Source organism: Helianthus annuus, chromosome 5 (genome assembly GCF_002127325.2).
Source record: "Helianthus annuus cultivar XRQ/B chromosome 5, HanXRQr2.0-SUNRISE, whole genome shotgun sequence".
Taxonomy (NCBI): Eukaryota; Viridiplantae; Streptophyta; class Magnoliopsida; order Asterales; family Asteraceae; genus Helianthus; species Helianthus annuus.
Window position 1 is genome coordinate 51,299,192 of NC_035437.2, and position 11,444 is coordinate 51,310,635.

The following is an 11,444-nucleotide window of genomic DNA, read 5'->3' on the forward strand; positions in this document are numbered from 1 at the left end:
AAAATATAAATAATAAAAAAATTCAAAATTCAATAAATTTGAAAAAATAAAAACTCACACGAGGTGACCAACCCGTGCGAGCAGGCCAAACTGTGTCAAATAAGGCCAGACCGCATGAACACCTCAAATCATTTCATCATTCAACTCGCACGACCTGGCCTCCTCTATATAAAGGAAAGACCAGATCGCGTGAAACCATTTCAGTTGTCACATCGCATCACACACACACCTTTCAAGCGATTTGAGCGAATTGAGTGATTTCAGTGTTTTCAAGCTTTAATCTTGTGATTCGGAATCCTTGTATAAGTTGGTTTACACAACATATATCATGGGAAAGGTATAGATTATTGATTAATTTGAACCAAATCACATGAACTCATACAAACTCGAATGAACAGAATCTTTGAACTTAGATCTAGGCTTGTAAAGTGAATTTAATCGAACAAAATTCATATCAACATGCTCGGAATTTGTTACAGAATAGATCTAGGGTATCAATTTCATGATAGAAACATGTTTTTAAAAACCTGCCATTTCACTGTTCATGTATGTGTGTTCAAACGAGGTGACAATTCAGACCGCACGAGATGGCCAGATCGTTTGATGTTCCAGACCGTTTGGAATTGACCAACTCGCTTGAAGTTCCACACTGTTTGAAATTGGCCAACTCGTTTGAATGTACCAGATCGTTTGAGATCAGATCATTTGTATCCCAGACCGTTTGAAAAGTCTGATCAGTTTGGCACGAGGTCGCATGAAATGGCCACATCGCATAAGGCCAGATCGTGTGAATGTTGGTTTGTCCTAAAACTTGTGCAAAAAGTTTAACTTGTTTATTTCTGTTTGTGTTTCAGGCATCAAACGTGGTATTTGAATCATCGCACAATACTTGTTGTGTTTACGATGAAACTCTACCAAAGATGGTTGTGTTTAAGGAGATTTTGCCATTCGTGAGGTGTTTACCAATACAAAAGGCTTTAACGGATCAGCACAAAGCATTCAAATCTCATGTTGATCGATTTTGGAAGAAGGCTAGTTATGATGAAGTAAATGATGTTATCAATTCAATAGTTCAGATTTATAATGAATATAAAGAAATCATAATAACAAAACAGCTTGTACGAGAAGTATTAGAGTTTCCAGATAATGATAATTCACCAACAGGGTTTCCAGAAAGAATGGTCAAAGGATGTATGCTTAGAATGGGTTATAACGGTCCATTGAATAAAGCAAATTATTTGAAAGCCTGTTTCATGAAGCCGTACAAATTCTTTATTCACTCAGTGATTCATGCGCTAAGTCACAGGAAAGGTGGATACGATGTTATGAAAGATTATCAAATGTGTATGGTGACGACATTGGTGCTAAACAAGAAATACAACTTTTCTAGAATTTTTTTTCATATTACTTCTGGTAGTCGAAGTTGGGTGTATCCAAGGTTTGTGCAGATGATGTTGGATCATGCGTATCCAAATCTGAAGAAAGATGAACAAAATAATCTAATGTTGTTGCGTCACATGGATAATGAAACGTTAATCCGATTATCCAAGTGTTCAACTGTTGAATGTGAGAATCCAAAAAAGGAACATGAGTTTTATTGTAGAACTGTAAAAAAACAAAGTCAGGGGTTTACCTTTGGTGTTGCAATTGTCTCTTAACGGTGGAGAAACCACATGGACATCCAAATTTTTCAGGGCAGACTAGCAGAGATCGGTGATGATGGGATTGAGGCAAAGAGGGAAAGGGTGGTTCATTATTTGTAGAGTAAAATTTAAAATGTTTTTTCTGCTTTTCTTAATGAAAATGACTGATCATAAAGTACCATGGAAGTACGGTCAATACAATAGCTGCAAAAAAAAAGTTGAAAGTGACATAAAGTCAATTTTCTAAGAGTACATGCAATGGGGCGTTTTATAAGACCAGACGGTGTGGGGGCCGGCTTAGGGTATGGTGGGGCGGGGGTTTGGGGCATGGGTTGACACGTAGACTTTAAGGGGCACTGCTGGTCAGTTGCATGTTGGGTCGGTATAGCGGGGCGTGGCTAGCCCGCGTGGGTTGGCCACGTGTTATAATTTTTTTTTTCAATTATTATAAAAATACATACAAAATTAAAATTTAAATCCTAGCCACCTATAGCCTAGCCAACCCAGCCAATGAGAGCCGGCCACGGAAGACCGCTAGGCCCGCCCAACGCCCGGGCTAAACCCCCGCCCAAGGGTCACGCCGAAACCCAAGCCCACCCGGGGTGGTGACTTGGGCGTTTGTACCCAATCGACGCCCCAACCCCCGCCCCATACCCCATAGTCTAACGGGGAAGAGGGCCATGACGCCCCATAGTGCCCCAGAACACCATTACAGGGGGCACGCACTATTGGGGTGGAAAATCTTGGAGCTGCATTAGACATGGCGGCGTGAACATTTGCACCATCTTTCCCCACTCACACACATATATATACATATATATGTATGTATAATTGAAGGGGTTATATAACCCTCTTACCACTACACCCTCTTGTGATATAAAGCCCCCATAAAACCTCTCTCTTACGCATTTCGTCACTTGTCGCATAACGCCCCCAAAGGGGCTTTATTAATATACATGGCCTAAGAGTAAATTGCCAAAATCGTCCCTGAGTTTTGGACATATTTGTCATTTTCATCCAAAACAACTTTTTTGTACAATATAGTCCTTCACTTTGAGATTTTTTGTCATTTTCATCCAAACGTCTAATTTGCTTTATTTTTTTTTTATCAAACATTTGGACGAAAATGACAAAAAAAATCACAAATCTCAGGGACGATTTTGGCAAAATTTCCAAAAGTGAAGGACTATATGGTACAAAAATATTATTTTGAATGAAAATGACATACTATCCAAAACTTAGGGACAATTTTGACAATTTACTTATTTTCTAAAATTATAGCTTTTGTTAATTAAGCTTTAGTTTACAAAGTCATGTAGTAGATGTTTTCTTTTTAAAAAATTAATTTGTGAAATTATTTTTAAAACAATTTATTATTTAAATAAAACAAGGGGTTAATATTTCTTTGTGAAATATTAATTGATTTGTATACAAATAAATAGTTAAACGAACATTAACTTTGTAAACAAATAAAATTATGCATAGTAATAAAGTAAAATACATAAGTTTGTATATAACAAAAATAAAAAATACAACATGAAACAGACTGTATAGTGAGTAGACTAGGCTCGTGGTATGATATGACCCAAGGATGATGGTAGTTGATCGGGTGCATCCTGATACCACAAAACATCAACAACAACCATACCCAGTAAATCTCACAAATAGCAAAGCTACTTATAGGGTCTGGGGAGGGTGGGATGTAGACAGACCTTTCCTCTATCCCTAGGGATAGAGAGGCTGCTTCCAGAAGAGACCCTCGGGTCCAAGACGAACAACATACCAACATATCAAATCAAAGAATATAGACAAATAGAATATAGAAACAAGGAGTCACCTATACCAAGAAAGTGATCAGAGTGACACAGTATAATGTATATCATGTATAATAGCATATAACCTCATCATAAACACAAGAAGTCAATCGCTGGTAAAGTCACTTAAAGAATAAGAAAAACCTACGTCCCTAAAATACCCCTAAGACCTTACTACAATATCCTCTAGAAGTCCTTAACCCTAATCCTATACCTCCCTGAAGTCCTATCTTGGACCATGTCCTCGGAAAGATGCAACTCTAGTAAATCATGCCTAATCTGCTCTTCCCATGTCAGTTTGGGTCTGCCTCTTCCTCTCCTCCCCTCCACAGTAAGAGTTTCCACCACTCTAACCAGTGCCGTCGTTTGCCTCCGCTTCACATGCCCAAACCATCTCAATATCCCCTCCTTAATCTTATCCGATATACTAGCCACTCCTAATCTTTCCCTAAAAACCTCATTTCTTATTCGATCCAACCTCGTGTGTCCACACATCCACCTCAGCATCCTCATCTCTGCTACCTCCATCTTGCGCGCTTGTGTCTTCTTGATAGCCCAACAGTCTGTTCCATATAGCATAGCTGGCCTAACTGTTACCCTGTAAAACTTCCCCTTTAGTTTAGTTAGGAATCTCCTATCGCCAATACTCGACTTGCTGCCCTCCATCTACACCAGCCAGCCTGTATGCGATGGGTTGCATCACTATCTATGTCACCATCCCTTTGTACAAACAACCCCAAATACTTAAATTTAGTTGCCTGTGGGACCAATTGATTCTCAATGGTGATTTGGGTGTCATCGTCATCGGCTACACCACTGAAATCACAGTGTAGATACTCAGTCTTAGATCGACTAATCCTTAGGCCATTGCCCTCTAGAGCGACTCGCCACTCCTTTATCCTCGCGTTCAGACACTGTTTAGTTTCTGCAATCAACACAATATCATCTGCAAAAAGCAGACGTAGGAACATACCACAAAACGAGAGGGCTAAATGATTAAAAAAAGGTAAAAGAAGTTACCTATTTTGTTAACTAGTGGGCAAACAATAAAAAACAGTTCACCTTTTGATTGATATCTTTTGTGCAATGTTTTAAATACCGGTATGAACCGGTCGGTTATACCGGTTAAACCGGATATCGGGCAGGAGTCCGGTATGATAAAGGTCGGTAAAACCCGAATACTGTATGTTTTATGTACTGGCGGTAAATTCGGTAGAACCGGTTCAAATCCATTGTTTGAACCGGTTTGCATTATCTTAAGATTTGATTCTTTTATTTTATTTAAAGGGATTACTTTACAGAAATGTAATCAAGTTTACTAGTTGTTCCAATTAAGTCACTAAAACATTTTTTGTCTCTTTAAAGTCATTGCAGTTTTATTTAATGTTCCGATGCTATGTAATTATCAGGTTACCAGGTTACCAACAAGAAATTGTCAAGTTTCTTTGATTTTTTTTTTAAATCTTTAATGAGCCAAAATAAATAAATCATATTTGTAATTTTAAATGCTTAAGATTCAGCCATTTTGTCTTCTTCATTTCCTATTCTAACAATACTCAAATGGCCAAAACTTGCGTAGACATGCTTTTGATTCAACCAATTAAACTCTCTTAAATGCTTATAAACATAAACAAAATGCATAAGTTATAGCGTATCATTTTAGTATCTCAGTTGTAGAATTGAACAGACCTGGATAATGAATGTTGCCGGAAGTGGTAGAAGGACAGTTATAGGTTTCTGTGGTGTTACTGGTGGTCGACGAAGATGGTACGTGATGGAGATGTTACTACGGGTTACGGTGTAGCCTCTGTTCGCCAGAGAATCTCCGTTCTTGTTGGAACTTCGAAAGAAACAGAGTAGATAGAGAGAGAAGTGACAAAGGGTTGAGATGGGTGCTGCAGGCATGTTGTCGGGCAGCGTTTGGTTGCTTACGGAGGGCTTCCAGCTGGCGACTTAGGGGCGGCAGCAAGAGGCGGGAATTGCAGCGGTGGTGTGTGTGGGTGTCTTCAAGGTCAAGTTTCACTTCAATCCATACGCAAATTACACTTTCATTCATTTTATTTAATTTATTTTTTACATTATTATTATAATCTGATTTATTGTTATTATTATTCTATCTTCTAATTTCTAGATATTTAAAAAGAAAAAAATAAAAGAAAACAAAATATGACCTGATTACCTGGTAATTACATACTATTGAAACACTAAATTAAACGTTAGTTACTTTAGAGGGACAAAAAAAATTTGGATGATTTAATTAGAACAATTGTCAAACTTGGTTACATTTATGTGGCGTTTTCCCTTATTTAATTTTCAATATTAAGGTATTATGACCTTTCATATTTCCGGTAATTAACCTAGTGCCTTCTATTCCAATATTTCATTGTTGTTGAAACTGCTAGCTATCTCGTACAATATGCAATATTGTTTATAACTAATAAAAATACTTTTAAAATGCTTAATATTATGCAATAAAATAGTCGTTTTTAGATAAAACTATGACCGGTTACATAAATCCTAAATGAGATTGGAGTGTTTTTCGAGATGAATTTGTATTTTATAGAATTATAGGGTTAATTAGTAACTCGGTTCAACCACCGGTTCAACAGGTTGAACCATTTCAGAGCCCAACCCGGTATGACTTAAAAATCGTTTTTTAAAACATTTCTTTTGTGTGTGTGTATTTTTTTTTTCTCTTTTATTAATAACTAGCCAACTAGGTACAATCCTCATGGGATGTTGAGAATTCGGTCTGTATCGATCCAAAATTCATTACGATAACGGTATGGTACTGATACCTGGTATAGCAACCGAAAAAAATACAAACAAATAGTGGTTCCAAAATGATACACTATTGTGAAAGCAAAGTTACAATTGAGGATCTCTATCAATGTATGTTTTTGATTCTCTGATATCTTTTGTGTTTTTTTTTTTTTTTGTCTTTTATCTATAACTAGGTACAATCCTCACGCGCTACGGTGAGAATTCGGTGTATCGATTCAATTCATAAGGATAGCGGCATGGTACCGATGTCTGGTATAACAACCGAAAAAGATAAAAACAAATAACGGTTTCAAAAGATATTCTACAAACAAATAGTCGTTCCAAAATGATACACTATTGTGAAAGCAAAGTTACAATTGAGGATCTCTATCAATGTATGTTTTTGATTCTCTGATATCTTTTGTGTTTTTTTTTTTTTGTCTTTTATCTATAACTAGGTACAATCCTCACGCGCTACGGTGAGAATTCGGTGTATCGATTCAATTCATAAGGATAGCGGCATGGTACCGATGTCCGGTATAACAACCGAAAAAGATAAAAACAAATAACGGTTTCAAAAGATATTCTATTGCGAATACAACCATGTTTTCGATAAAATGAGTACCGGTATTAAAGTTGTCCGGAGGATATATGTTCGGTTTGTCACGATAAAAAACAAAAAAAAATTAATTATGTTTGACTTGACTTGTTCGACTTTTGAAGAAAAAAAAATTCCGTGACTTTATATAAAAAATGTGCGGCAGCTTTCATAACATGTACTTTTATGTTTTGATTACTTGCAAGTTAATACTCACAGAATTTTGTTTACTCGGTTTTGAAAAAAAAAAACATACCGAGATGTTAATGAAAACTAGGTTTTTTTTTTCAGTCGCGGGTTGCGGCGAAACGGAGCAAACGATAATGTAAAACAAACGTTATTTGAAAATGTAGAATGGTGTTTAGAAAGCCAAACCGTTAGAATCGGTTCAGTTTATTATCGTATCATTTTACGATAGCAAATAAATACTTTATTTTTTAGTATAAACTAGGATTCCGACCCGCCGCAATGCGGCGGGGATTCTTTAGTTATAACTAAGTCGATCTAGGACCCGTACGTTATGTTAAACATGTCAAACGGGGAAAAATTACACGATGTAAAAACGTTCACCCAGACACGCACGTTGCGTCGTGTTAACTCACAAAATTTAGAACGAAACGTAAAAACGTTAAACCAAAGACGCACATTGCGATGTGTTAAGTCACAAAATTCAGAACCAAGCATAAAGCGAAAATTTTGCGGAAAATGAAAACTACTATAAAGGATTAAAGTTGAAAGTAAAAAAAGTTATGAGGATAGATTGCAAAAGATAAAAAGTTTTGGGTTAAAAGTAAAAAAAAACAAATAGTTTTGGGTTAAAAATAATTTATGAACTACCTTTGGGTGGAATGTAAAAAAAATCATTTTTTTTTTGAAAACCCCCAAAGCCAAGGTTACAACAACCATATGCATAACTATTTTTTCTTTGAAAACCCCCAAAGCACACCCCGCGTTGCGGCAGGGTGTAAAACGGTGTCAAATAGTACTAATGCCACACAACCATCATCGACCACCAACACTGACTCGACCCAGGATCTGCGTGCTGCGACGAACCTGTCAACATGAAAAAATAGAGGTAAAAACGTTCAACCACACATGCACGTTGCGACGTGTTAACTTGCAAAATTTGAAACAAAACATAAAAAAGTTGAACCACAGTCGTACGTCGCGTCGTATTAACTCTGAAAATTTAGAACTATACGTAAAACGAAAATTTGCGAAAGATGAAAACTAAAAGTGACAAAAGTTGTGAAATTATAAATTGCAAATAATGAAAGTTTTGTGTTAAAGTTAAAAAACAAATTATGTAGGGTTAAATGTGCAAAAGGTAAAATTCTTTGGATTAAAAGTAAAAAATCAAGTTTTTTTTTTTGAAAAACTCATAAAGCACAATATACAAGTTCTATTGCATGTTTTTGTTGCTTCTTTATAGTAGTTTTAATTCGTTTTTAATAAAACTTAATTGAGGGTAAAAAGTAAGCTCAACTACGTACTTAAGTTTTTAGAAAAAAATAACGAACATAATTTATTAAAGAAATATCAAATTAATTGATAAAGTAAAGGTAAATTCAAAAAAACAAGAAGAAAATATTATGGAAAACAAAATAAATGATAAAGAAAATATGGTTTTAGAAAAGGAAAAATAAAAATATGTTAAAAACTAAAAGTAAATAGAAAAAAATAAAATATATTAAAAGTTAAAAATAAATATTAAAAAATATATTAATACAATAAAATATTAAAAAGCTATATATTATTATTTTAAAATTGTAATTACTATTCATCATCCTTCGAAAACTATATATATATATATATATGGGGGAAGGATCCACTAAAAAGTGGATTTTGCCTAAGTAGCCTAAGAAGGATTGTGATGATGACATATGACACTCCTAAAAAGTAGGAATGAAGGGCATTTTGGTCCTTATAAATAGGAGTGAAAATGACATGTGGCACCCATTTTGTTTTTAAAAATACAACAAAAAAATATAGCACAAAAAATTGTAGTTCAAAAAAATATAGCACAAAAAAATCTAGTACAAAAAAATATAGCACAAAAAAATTGTAGTACAAAAAAATATAGCACAAAAAAATCTAGCACGAAAAAATTCAGCAAAAAAATGTAGTAAAAAAAATCCAGCACAAAAAAATTGAGAAAAAAAATTAAGACAAAAAAATCCAGCACAAAAAATTTAGCACAAAAATATAGTCCAAAAATCCAGCACAAAAAAATGTTATACAACATAGGAATACAACACATTTTAGTGGGTTTTTTTTAGTATTCATATTTTATATAGCAATATGGTACTCAAATTAAAGATAAAAAGACGCTCGATTTTACGGTGAATATTTTTTGAAAAAATAATGTCGTATAAAAAAGTTATGAACGTTTAAAAAATGGGGGTGGAATATGCATGTGCCTTACATGTGGAGAGAGAAAGTTCATAAATATGATTTTCCCAAGATACCCTTACACTTCTCTTTCTCCTACACTTTCATCTTAACCATTGATTTGAAAAATGAATGGTTAAGATTCCTTCTCATCCTACTTAGGAAAAACAAACCTTTTATTTGATCTTCATGTATATAGGGGAAGGATCCACTAAAAAGTGGATTTTGCCTAAGTAGGCTAAGAAAGATTGTGATGATGACATGTGGCACTCCTAATAAGTAGGAATGAAGGGCATTTTGGTCCTTATAAATATGAGTGAAAATGACATGTGGCACCCCTTTTGTTTTTTTAAAAATACAACAAAAAATCTAATACAAAAAAATCTAGCATAAAAAATCTAGTACAAAAAAATATAGCACAAAAATGTATTACAAAAAATATAGCACAAAAAAATCTAGAACAAAAAATATAGCACGAAAAAATTCAGCAAAAAAATGTAGTAAAAAAATCCAGCACAAAAAATTGAGAAAAAAAATTTAAGACAAAAAAATTCAGCACAAAAAATTTAGTACAAAAATATAGTACAAAAATCTTGCACAAAAAATGTTATACAACATAGAAATACAACACATTTTAGTGGGTTTTTTTAGTCTTCATATTTTATATAGTAATATGGTACTTAAATTAAAGATAACAAGACGCTCGATTTTATGGTGAAATTTTTATGAATAAATAATGTCGTATAAAAAAGTTATGAACGTTTAAAAAATAAGGTGGAATATGCATGTGCCTTGCATGTGGAGAGAGAAAGTCCATAAATATGATTTTCCCAAAATACTCTTGCACTTCTCATTTCTCCTACACTTTCATGTTAACCATTAATTTGAAAAATGAATGGTTAAGATTTCTTCTCATCCTACTTATGCAAAATAAACTTTTTATTTGATCTTACCCCTATATATATATATATATATATATATATATAGAGAGAGAGAGAGAGAGAGAGAAAGTGTAATGTACAATATTCCTTATCGTACATTACGTACGCTACAATCTCAGCCGTCAGATCATCTTCCCGCATTGAAATCGCATGTTGTTTTATTGTAACAATTTCGAATGTGATAATTTTTGATGAAATCGCATGTTGTTTTTTTAACAATTTCGCATGTGATAATTTTTGATGAAATAGCATGTTGTTTTTTCGTAACAATTTCGCACGTGATAATTTTGATGAAATCGCATGTTAAAAAACCAACATGCGAAATTGTTACAAAAAAACAACATGCGATTTTCAATGCGGGAAGATGATCTGACGGCTGAGATTGTAGAGTACATAAAGTATGATAAGGGCATTTGTACGTTAACCTAACCCTGTATATATATATATATATATATATATATATATATATATATATATATATATATATATATATATATATATATATATATATATATATATATATAGGGGAAGGTTCAAATGAAAACCACTAGTTATTGTGAAAACTTGAAAACTAATTAAAAAAAGCCAAAAAAAAACATACAAAAAAAAATTTTTTTTAATTTTTTTTTTGCAATCAAAATTTCGCAGGTTTTTTAATATAAAAAAAAATTTCAAAAAAAAAAAAAAATTTGTGTAGTGCACATGTGTAATACTGCACATATGTATGTGTACTACACATGTGTATTATTACACATGTGCACTACACAAAATTTTTTTTTTTTTTTTTTTTTGAAAAAAAGTTTTTTTTATATATAAAAACTAGCGATTTTTATAAAAAAAAAATTGAAAAAAAAAATTTTGTGTGTTTTTTAGGCTTTTTTTAGTTAGTTTTCGAGTTTTCACAATAAAAGTGGTTTTCATTTGAACCATCCCCTATATATATATATATATATATATATATATATATATATAGGTAAAGAGTACTGTACAATATTGCTTATCGTACATTACGTACGCTTCAATATCAGCCGTCAGATCATCTTCCCGCATTTTAAAATCGCATGTTGTTTTTTTTATAACAATTTCGCATGTGATAATTTTTGATGAAATAGCATTTTTTTTATAACAATTTCACATGTGATAATTTTTGATGAATTCGCATGTTGTTTTTTGTACCAATTTCGCATGTGATAATTTTGATGAAATAGCATGTTGTTTTTTTGTAACAATTTCGCATGTGGTAATTTTGATGAAATCGCATGTTAAAAAACCAACATGCGAAATTGTTACAAAA